Source organism: Nomascus leucogenys, chromosome 17 (assembly GCF_006542625.1).
Source record: "Nomascus leucogenys isolate Asia chromosome 17, Asia_NLE_v1, whole genome shotgun sequence".
Taxonomy (NCBI): domain Eukaryota; kingdom Metazoa; phylum Chordata; class Mammalia; order Primates; family Hylobatidae; genus Nomascus; species Nomascus leucogenys.
The window spans coordinates 84,710,012-84,721,207 of NC_044397.1; the positions used below are offsets into that span (position 1 = coordinate 84,710,012).

At 45.2% G+C, this 11,196-nt stretch overlaps 1 pseudogene; it reads left to right on the forward strand.

The window, feature by feature from the left end:
- The first annotated feature begins 1,110 nt into the window (after positions 1-1,110).
- On the forward strand, positions 1,111-5,462 carry LOC100582175 (annotated as a pseudogene).
- Positions 5,463-11,196: the final 5,734 nt, after the last annotated feature.

The following is an 11,196-nucleotide window of genomic DNA, read 5'->3' on the forward strand; positions in this document are numbered from 1 at the left end:
GAAGGACCCTGACAAGAGCAATCCCTAAGGTATTCACATGCCTGCCATGGTCTGGTGCTGCTGGTGCAGGAGGAACTGCTGCTGGCAATAGCTGGAAAAAAAGAGAAGGCAGGGTCAAGTGCAGTGTCTCACGCCTATAATCCCAGCACTTTGGGAGGCTGAGGCAGGCGGATCATCTGAAGTCACAAGTTCAAGACCAGCCTGGTCAACATGGTGAAACCCCATCTCTACTAAAAATACAAAAATTAGCCGGGCGTGGTGGCAGGCACCTGTAATCCCAGCTACTTGGGAGGCTGAGGCAGGAGACTCACTTGAACCTGGGAGGCGGAGTTTGCAGTGAGCCAAGATCATGCCACTGCATTCCAGCCTGGGCAATAGAGTGAGACCCTGTCTCAAAAAAAAAAAAAAAAAAGAAAGCAGCTCTAACACTCAGGGAGTAGTAAGAAAAGAACTCACTCAACCTTCAATTCTCACACAGCCAGTACCCTTCCAGCCTCTCTATGGGGGTCTCACTGGGAGGGCTGGCACATAATTAAATGCCAATACATGGATGAAATAAGTTACAGAAGGGTGGAATCAACTGGGTCAAAAATGGTTGAAGATTTCACAAAACAGGAAGGATTTGGGTTAGGCCCTGAAAGATTCAGGCTTAGGAAAGCAGACACAAAGAGAAACAGAAGCCAAGGGAACCTAAGTAAAGCATTCAGCCCTCCTGGCCGATTTCCTCCTCAGACCTGAGAGGGACCTTTATTGTAGTGAAAACACATGCCATAGAATTTTACTATCCTAAGCCTGAGATGAGCTCCTAATTCCCACTGATGGGAAGGAAATTATGAATCATGTGATAGAAATACACAACACATGCAAAGATGCACACTTTGCACCACTCTAGATGCACAAAGATGCACACAGGCCCCAGTGGAGATGCTAGTTTTGAAGAGGGTCCCAGGAATAAGAGTGGGTTTGCAGATGTTATTTTATTTACTCTTCTCACACACGATATGGGGATATTTCACAAGGAGGATACTGATCCTCAGAAAGGGGAAGTAACTTGCCAAGGTTGTTGGTAGATATGGGATTAGAACCTCAGTGAGTCTAACACCGGAACCCATGCCACCACCACTACCACGGAGAGACCTGGACAGGGTATGTGTAGGGAACAGGAAGGAGCAGGGAGAGCTGAAGCAGAAAGAAACCATTTTAAAACAGGGAAGTTAGGTAAGCTTGCTAAACGGGGATCATATGTTGCAGAGAAATGAACACTAGACAGACGTTCAAACTTGATCTGATTACAGAAAAGCCACTGAAGGTTTTGAGAGGGCAGAAGCAGCCAAAGTGAAACCTTGAGCCAAGAACAAAGAAGGTGGTGAAAAGGGGAGTCTGGATTCCTAAGCTAGAGAGATGCTGCCAACAACAGTGACAGGACCACGCGATGCATGGAGCAAGAACTAGTCGGAGAGGCTAAAGCTGTGGGTTTAAATACAAGAAGTCATGCAGTAAGGGCATGGCAGGGTGAGGCAAGTTACATTCTTTCTGTGCAGTTCAGTCTCTCTTCATCTATAATCAGGTGCAGTGAGAATTAATGTCTAAATGACCCTCAACCCTTGCTACTCAAAGTGTGGCCCACCAACCAACAGCAACGACATGTCCAAAAGCTCCTTAGAAATGCAGAATCTCAGACCCCACCAGAAGGATCAGAATCTGTATTTAAACAAGATCTTTGGGGGATCTGTGAGCACATTAAAGGTTGTGAAGCAGTTTTCTGAAGTGTCTTCCAGTTCTAAAATGCAATGATTTCACAGTCATCCGAACTCCGTCACCTTACAGGAGAAAGAAGGAAAATAACATTTACCTTCGCCTCATTTGTGACCTTTTCTTAAAACAGCCTCTTAGACTCGCCCACATCCAGGTAGAGGATTTAGAAAACACCAGAAAGGCCGTGCTGCCACCTTGTGACCATCATCAGTAAATGCACTTAACTCTTAGCGGTCTCACCAGTCGTGGAGGGGATGGGGCTGGAGCGGGCAGGATGTAGGAGGTGAAGTCCAAGTCACAGATGAGGTAAGAGAACCATAACCTCCCACAAAGACTGGAAGTGACTGTCAGAGAGAGCTCAGCCTGCATCACAGAGCAATGACCCATTGCAAAAAACAGTTTTTATAACAATATGTGATCAGTGAGAAACGGTTCCAAGCCAAGTTCTGCCCTTGTAACCTTAAAAATCATTGTAATGGGTATTTTCTTTTCTTTCCTTTTCTCTTTTTTTTTTTTTTTTTCTGGAGACGGAGTCTCGTTCTGTCGCCCAGGCTGGAGTGCAGTGGCGCGATCTTGGCGTGATCTCGGCGTGATCTCTACTCACTGCAACTTCTGCCTCCTGGGTTTAAGCGATTCTCCTGCCTCAGCCACCCGAGTAGCTTGGATTACAGGCGCATTCCACCATGCCTGGCTAATTTTTGTAATTTTAGTAGAGACAGGGTTTCACCATGTTGGCCAGGCTGGTCTTGAACTCCTGACCTCAAATGATCCGCCGCCTCAGCCTTCCAAAATGCTGGGATTACAGGCGTGAGCCACCGCGCCAGGCCACTGTAATGGGTATTTTCAACATCAGCCTCAGCCTGAATTCTGCCAGTAAACGGGTAATCCCCCAAGGAAACTTACTTTACTGTGACAGTTCTTTCACATCCTGAGCCAAAATATGTGTGATTCGCACGCACCAATCCTTGTCCTGTGTCCTCCATAGGCTGAAATAAGTCTAACACTTCTTTGTACAACCCACCTTCAAATATTGGGTAAAAAAAAAAAAATATGTGCCGCCCATCCCAAATTCCCTTGGTGGTTTCCCACGTGGGGTCACGTGAAGTACCACACCCTCCGGTCCCTTTCCCACGGACGAGTGAAGTGCAGCAACCACAGCAGACTCTCCGAATCCTAGGGGTGTTCCCCAGAGCAACAGAGCCACAGGACCCCCATCCCCGTTCTGGCACCTCACCCCCATCTAGAAGCTGAACCTGCTATCAGCTGATCTGGGGACGCTGACTTTTCCTGCTTCTGCTGCTGCTCAGTCATCCCACACCTGTGCAGGTGTCTACTTTTTATTCAGTTTTATTTTGTAAGAAATATTTATCGGAGCCTGCTGTGTATTGTCACTGGAGAGACAAAGGTGAATCACACCCGGTCCCTGCCTCACAGAGCTCCAGGCTATGGATGAAACCCACTCAAAGTCAGACCATTACCATTCAGTGAGAAACACCGTGACAGATGTCAGCACAGGCTTCTCTGACCCATCTCACCAATGCCCTGTGAAAAATCTCCCACTCTTGGTTTTCTCACCAGGTTCCACGCATACATGGGATCATTTCTGAGCTGAGATTTCGTCATTTCAAGCTCAAAGTGAAAAAGACAATGCAAATGTCCCCCATGGTCCTTTGTGTGGTCACAGCTGAACCTGACATGTCCTCCTGGCTAATCCAGGGTGCTCAGGGCTCCCACTTCACTCTGAGCGTCCTCTCTCCTATCGGAGCTCACATGTCTGCACCTGCAGCAGCCAGGTGGCTGCACACTAACAGAAAATCCACGAAGTCAGGAAACTTGATTTATTCCGGTAACTTTGAGGCCAGTGACTTTGTGACATTGAACTAATCTTATAACTTCCCTGCACTTTAATTTCCATGTCTGTAAAGTGGAGCAGGTGGATTCGGTCACCCTAGGTGCCACCGTATATTGAGAGCTCCTGAGAGACAGCAGCACACCTGATCTCAGCATCCCCCATCTAGCAAATACCAGGCACACACTAGGCGCTCAAAGCCTCACTGAATGTGTGTGTGTGAATAAATGACTATATGAGAGCCATGTGGATCATGGACAAAGTCAACAAATATTTTTGAACGTCTACCAAGTACACTGTAGAATAGGGAAATAAGTAACCCAGGCAGGGTGGTGTTTTCTCCTAACTTCCTCTGACCTCCTTCCTGGGGGAGGGAGGGCCTCTGTACATCAGAGAGACTCTTGACACAGATAATGTTCTCAAGATGCATTATAAGAAGTTGTCATGTTAGCAAGAGGAAAGTCCATTTGTCTTGGGGATGTTTTAATCAATGGAACTGAGGGACCCGAAGCCCCCCCGATGAGACACAGGTTGCAACACCTACCCCAAGTGCATGGAGGGGAAACCAGATGGAGTGAACTGACAGGGAGCGGGACCTGAAAGAACAGGGGGTAAAGAGACCGAGGCACCCGGAGGGAGGTCTGAGGAGGAGCTCCCGGCCCCTGCGGTGGCCTCGGTGTGGACTGATGCAGAACTCAGCAGCCTAAGCACAGTGGCCGCACCAGGCTATATGCATACATGGGATCATTTTTCAGTAAGATTTTCTTTCTGCTAATGGGCTTCACTTTTGCACACTTTCTAACACATCAGGACAAGTTAACAGGTTACAAACCATCATTCCATTCAACAGTCATTTATAGAATACTCCCAAAGTGCCAGGCCCTGTGTGAGTTCAGGCAATACAAAAATGAACACAAACAGCTCCTGTCCTCTAAGATTCCCATCCAGTGAGCTCCAGGGGCACCTCTCCTACAACACACCCCTGCTCTGCATGGCCCTCCTCTCTGCCCTCCACCAACCCAAATCCTCCCCCACCTCCAGCTCAAGTTTCACCCGGCCAAGTCCCTCTCGGTCACCCTGCACTCCTGCCACTTCGAGAGATGACTGCACTCATATCTCTAGGTTTTACGAAGTGGATGTCATCTCCCTGGTTAGACTTGAGCCTCCTGAAGGCAGAGACCATTTTTAGAACAGTATGGAAAAATTGAAGTGACTGAAATCATGACTGACCGAGGCAGTGGCAAGAAAAGGGGCTTTGCCTTTGTAACCTTTGATCACCATGACTCCGTGGGTAAGATTATCATTCAGAAATACTATACAGTGAATGGCCAAAACTGTGAAATTAGGGAAGCCCTATCAAAGCAAGAGATGCCTAGTGCTTCATCCAGCCAAAGAGATCAAAGCAGTTCTGGAAATTTTGGTGGTGGTCATGGAGGTGGTTTTGGTGGGAATGACAACTTTGGTCATGGAGGAAACTTCAGTGGTGGTGGCTTTGGTGGCAGCCGTGTTGGTGGTGGATATGGTGGCATTGGGGATGGCTATAACGGATTTGGTAATGATGGAAGCAACTTTGGACGTAGTGGAAGCTACAATGATGTTGGCAATTACTACAATCAGTCTTCAAATTTTGGACCCATGAAGAAAGGAAACTTTGGAGGCAGAAGCTCTGGCCCCTATAGTGGTGGAGGCCAATATTTGCCAAACCACGAAATCAAGGTGGCTATGGCGGTTCCAGTAGCAGCAGTAGCTATGGCAGTGGCAGAAGATTTTAATTAGGAAACAAAGCTTAGCAGGAGAGGAGAGCCAGAGAAGTGACAGGGAAGCTACAAGTTACAACAGATTTGTGAACTCAGCCAAGCACAGTGGTGGCAGGGCCTAGCTGCTACAAAGAAGACACGTTTTAGACAAATACTCGTGTGTATGGGCAAAAAACTCGTGGACTGTATTTGCAACTAATTGTAAAACAGGTTATTTTAGTCTCTGTTCTATGGAAAATGTAAAGCATTCCAACAAAGAGTTTTAATGTAGATTTTTTTTTTGCATCAATGCTGTTGATTGCTAAATGTAATAGTCTGATCGTGATGCTGAATAAATGTCTTTTTAAAAAAAAAAAGAAAAAAGAAATCTATAAGTGGAAGGGGGTTTAAGGGAGCCTCTAGGGTGCTGGGAAGGTTTTGTTTCCTGATCTAGCTACTATTGAACATGGATGTGTTCAATTTTTGAAAAGGCATCAAACAATACGTTTATAATCTATGCACTTTTCTATATATAAGTAATGTATCAATTTTTTAAGTATTTTAAAGTATATATTACTTGCCATATTAAGAGAATAAAGGGAAAACTCATGACTATCTCAATAGATGCAGAAAAATCATGTAATAATATTTCCTGAGCTGGGTGTGGGGGCTAATGCCTGTAATTCCAGCATTTGGGGAGGCTGAGGCAGGAGGATTGCTTGAGGCCAAAAGTTTGAGACCAGCCTGGGCAACACAGCAAGACCCTGTCTCTACAAAAAAACTAATAATATTTGCCGTCCATTTCTTAAAAATATTACACTAGGATAGAAGAGAACTTCCTTACTCTGCTAAAGCACATCTATCCCCCAACCCCCAAAAGAGAAAGCAAAAAAACAGCAACCAAAAAAAAATCATTGTTAATAGGAAAATGGCAGCATTCCGCTGAAAATCAAGGGTAATCCAAGAGGGCCAAGCACAATGGTTCATGCCTGTAATCCCAACACTTTGGGAGGCTGAGGTGAGCGGATCACTTAAGGTCAGAAGTTCAAGACATGCCTGGCCAACATGGCGAAACCTCATCTCTACTAAAAATACAAAAGTTAAGGCTGGTTGTGATGGCTCACACCTGTAATCCCAGCACTTTGGGAGGCCAAGGTGGGCAGATCACTTGAGGTCAGGAGTTCAAGATCAGCCTGGCCAACATGGTGAAACCCCATCTTTACTAAAAACACAAAAATCAGCCAGGCATAGTGACACCTACCTGTAATCCCAGCTACTCGGGAGGCTGAGACACAAGAATTGCTAGAACCCAGGAGGCAGAGGCTGCAGTGAGCCAAGATTGTGCCACTGTGCTCCAGCCTGGGTGACTGAGTGAGACTCCATCTCAAATTAAAAAAAAAATAAACAAACAAACAGAAATTAGCCAGGTGTGGTGGCAGGTGCCTGTAGTCCCAGGTACTCAGGAGGCTGGGGCATGGGAATTGCTTGAACCCAGAAGGCAGAGGTTGCAGTGAGCTGAGATCACACCATTGCACTCCAGCCTGGGCAACAGAGAGACTGTCTCAAAAAAAAAGAAGAAGAATCCAAGGCGTGGGGCGGGGCAGGCACCTGTAATCTCAGTACTTTGGGAGGCGAAGGCAAGAGAATCACTTGAGGACAAGAGTTCAAGACCGGCCTGGGCAACATAGCAAGATACCAGCTCTACAAAATATATTTTTTAAAAAAGAATAATCCAAGGATGCCCAGCATTGTCAATATTGTACTGGGATGGCCTAGCCAACACAGATCAGCTGTCAGTATTTTTTTTTATTATTTTTAGAAACAGGGCCTTGCTCTGTCACCCATGCTGGAATGCACTGGCATGATCATAGCTCACTGTAGCCTTGAACTCCTAGGCTCATGTGATTCTCTCACCTCAGCCCCCCAAATAGCTGGGAGTACAGGCACACGCCACCACACTGAGTTAATTTTTATTTTTGTACAGGTGTAAGCCACCACCCCGGGCCAGCTGTTGTTATTAACAGGTTATTATTATCTGCCCAGAAAACCCAAAAAAGCCTACAAACAAATTATTGGAAGTTATAAAAGAGTCTAGAAAGATGCCTGGCTTTAAGATCAATATACTATACAAAAATCAATTGCGACCAGGCATGGTGGCTCACGCCTGTAATTCTAGCATTCTGGGAAGCCAAAGTGGGTGGATTACCTGAGCTCAGGAGTTCGAGACCAGCCTGGCCAACATGGTGAAACCCCGTCTCTACTAAAATGCAAAAAATTAGCCAGACATGGTGACTCGTGCCTGTAGTCCCAGCTACTCGGAAGGCTGAGGCACAAGAATCATTTGAAACCAGAAAGCAGAGGTTGCAGTGAGCCGAGATCACACCACTGCACTCCAGGCTAGGTGACAGAGTGAGACTCTGTCTAAAAATAAATAAATAAATAAATAAATAAATAAATAAATAAATAAATTTCATGTCTATAAGTTAGAAACAAATAGAAAATATAACTTTTAAGAGACACCATTTATAATAACAATAAATACTACAGATTATTTTAGACTAAATATAACAAAAGATGTGCCAAATCCTAATACAGAAAACTTTTTAACTTTATTGAAAAATATTAACGACCTTAAAAAATTGACAGGTCAGGCGCGGTGGCTCATGCCTGTAATCCCAGCACTTTGGGAGGCCGAGGTGGGCGGATCACCTGAGGTCGGGAGTTTGAGACCAGCCTGAACAACATGGAGAAACCCTGTGTCTACTAAAAATACAAAATTGCTGGGCGTGGTGGCGCATGCCTGTAATCCCAGCTACTCGGGAGGCTGAGGCAGGAGAATCACATGAACCCGGGAGGCAGAGGTTGCAGTGAGCCGAGACTGCGCCATTGCACTCCAGCCTGGGCAACAAGAGCGAAACTCTGTCTCAAAAAAAAAAAAATACCATAAGGAATGAAGACAAATAATCTAACAAAGAGTTAGTATATAATATATAAAATATAAAAGAAAGCTTACATATCAAGAAGAAAAAGATAACCCTATAGAACAACAGAACCCCCACCAAAGTGGTCATTTTACGAAAGCAGCACAGTCAATGCACATATGAAAAGAAGCTCAACCTACTTCGTAACCAGGAAAATACAAATTCACACCATAATGAGATATCATTTCATACCCAACAGAGTGGCAAAATTTTTTAAGAGTGAAAAGTTGAAGGGCATGTATATCAACAAAAATTCTTTACCTACTCACCAGTAATGTATAACTGCTACAACCATTTTGGAAAACAATTTGGCATTTACTCCCAAAGCTGAACAAACCCCACAGCCAGCAATTGTACCCCCGGGTGTATACCTATGAGAAATTCTTACACATATGTACAAGACATGTACAAGAGGACATGCATAAGAATATTCATAGCAGCAATAGCCAGAGTATCCAAAAACTGGGGAAGAAATCCACACATAATTGACAGAGAATAAACCAACTGTGATACAATAGCACAGTAGGATGTAGTACAACAGAGAAAATGGAAGAACAAAGTCCCACACGGGAACATGGGTGAATGTTAGAAACATAATGATGAGTTGTTTAAAAGCAAGTTCCAAGCCTGGGCAACATAGCAAGACCTTGTCTCTACTAAAAATTTAAAAAATTAGTGGAGTGTGGTGGCACATGCACGTAGTCCCAGCTACTCGGGAGGCTGAAATGAGAGGATCACTTGAGCCTGGGAGGTCAACGCTGCGGTGAGCCATGATCCTGTCACTAAGTTCCAGCCTGGGTGATACAGCAAGACCCTGTCTCTAAAAATAACAATAATAAAAATGAAAAGCAAGTTCCAGAAAACTACATATGATACCATTTTTACAGAGCTCAAAACCAGGCAAATCTAAACAATATTTATTGTTTAAATGTATAATACATACATGATCAAAGTATATAAAAATCCAATCCAAGCCAAACTAAATAAAATATTGCCTCCTCATGGGAGGAGGCAAAGGAGTGGATGGGGAAAAGAACACAGGTAAAAAGCAAGTTACTCCTGATGCTCCATTTCTTTGGCTAGGTGATGAGTCCATGGGGTTTGTTAAATCACACTCCACATCCAGTATTTTTGTTACATATAACCCTTTGTATGTAGTAAATATGTCCTGTCCCTGGTATCAGGATTAAGCCATCCATTTGCGACACCTAGGACACCATTTCCTTGTGACTTGTCAATTCCCTGTGAAGGTCATTGATGTCCTCAACCACCTTGGCTAGTGGGATGAAAACAATCTGTGGAAGTATGGCTTGGCCCACCCAGGCCTCAGCTCAGCCTTCTAAAACTAATAGCCCAGCTGGTCAGATGTTAGGAAGAGGTGGGTGAGGCCCACTGATAAAACTCATCTAATAAAACCTCCCTCTATGACCTAAAGCCTCTTGTCATAGGCTCGCTGGTCTCCACCCAGCCCTGTTCCACTTGCTGTGACTATTCTGGCTCCCCAACCACCCCTTCCAGAACCTAGATTGGTCATGGAGGTCACAGAGGTCCATGGTAACCGAAACCTCATGCCAGTCCCACTTCTGAAGCCAGGTGCAGGCACCTGTGCTTCAGACCCCACTTGCTCAAGCTACTAACAAAGGTGGGCTCCGTGGCCTTGAGGAGTTAAGCCTAGGTCCTCGCCTGTAAAATGCAAATACAGAAGTGACGACATCTATTTAATAAGGTTGTAGTAAGGATGAATGAGGTAACGCACAGAAAATACCTAACCCACAGTAAAGGTACCCTACGTTGCTGCCTCTAAACCTCACAAGATAGTGGAGAGAATTGAACTGACCTCCCACACATAAATGGCCTGACACAGAGACTCTCCATTCCCTACTTCCCACCCCTAAACACACAAACTCTCTGTCACACACACACACACACACACACACACTCACTCAACTTAAAAAGGCATGAAGTTACAAGGTGAGTATATCTGCTGCCCCCTTATGGCCAGAGAAAAGAATCACACTGTTCTCCTTTCCTAGGAACCCAGAACCAGAACTCCGGGTGAAAAACAACCACCCCAGCCCTGCTCTTTCCTCTCTCTTCCCTATTTGCCAACTTATCAAAAAAAAAAAAAAACTACTGAGCAGATAAAATAATCTCAGGTCTCCAAATCTCTCAATGAAATTCCCTCAGCAGGGACAGAAATCTGCAGGGGAGGTAAGGAAGACGCTACTTTGAGCAGGTTTTACCTCCTAGAGCTAGTTTCTTCTTTGCAAAATAGAGATAAAAGCTGCCTCACTAAGGTCTTGTGAGGATTAAGTGATACCCTGTATGTAAAACACTAGCACAGATACTAGCATAGTGTCTGGCATACATAGTAGATACTCAGTAAGTAATCCCAGATAATAATCACCCTGGTGGGCAAACGCAGTAGCTCCCACGTAAAATCCCAGCTACTGGGGAGGCTGAGGCAGGAGGATCACTTGAGGCCAAAGATTCGAGACCAGACCAGGCAACAAAGTGAGACAGACCCCCATCTCAAAAAAAGAAAAAAAAAAAAAAAAAGAATTGGCCTGAGGAGACTCTTCTCTAACTCATAAGACCCTTCCTTTTAAAGAGGAGAAAACTGAGGCCCATAAGAAGGGAGAGATTTGGCCAGGGTCTTGGAAATCAGACCCTGATCAGTAGCTGAACCCAGGCTGGAGCTCAAGCCTCCAGAGGAAGGGGAGGGAGAAAAGGAATATTTCAGCTCCCCCAGTTGCTGGACAGGACACTGTCACTTTGCCAGGCTCCTCTTCCTGGGTCCCCACTTCCCTGAACATGCTTGGCCTTCCTCACACCTTCCTCACCTCTGCACTCTCATGGACCACAGGACAACGCA